General features: G+C 57.6%; 1 protein-coding gene across 1 annotated transcript in view; it reads left to right on the top strand.

The window, feature by feature from the left end:
- Nucleotides 1-210, top strand: part of EMH_0037590 (uncharacterized protein) — a gene marked incomplete at both ends in the record, with an annotated part of 2930 nt that overhangs the window by 2008 nt on the left and 712 nt on the right. The gene's annotated exons all lie outside the window — the stretch shown is intronic.

Below are 210 nucleotides of genomic sequence, written 5' to 3'. Positions count from 1 at the left end.
TGCTGCTGTTGTTGCTGCTGCTGCTATTGTTCTTGCTGTTGCTGCTGCTGCTATTGCTGCTGCTGTTGTTGCTGCTGCTGCTATGCGTGGCCCTGGTTGAATCTGAACACGGGGGTGCCGGGTGCTGCAGCATCTCTTCTTGCTGCTGCTTGCTGCTGCTGCTTGCTGCTGCTGCTTGCTGCTGCTGCTTGCTGCTGCTGCTTGCTGCTG

The sequence above is a fragment of the Eimeria mitis genome, genomic scaffold (assembly GCF_000499745.2).
Source record: "Eimeria mitis Houghton genomic scaffold, Emh_scaff1466, whole genome shotgun sequence".
NCBI lineage: Eukaryota > Apicomplexa > Conoidasida > Eucoccidiorida > Eimeriidae > Eimeria > Eimeria mitis.
Note: the sequence above shows the minus strand (reverse complement) of the source record. Positions and strands in the feature narration are given on the sequence as shown.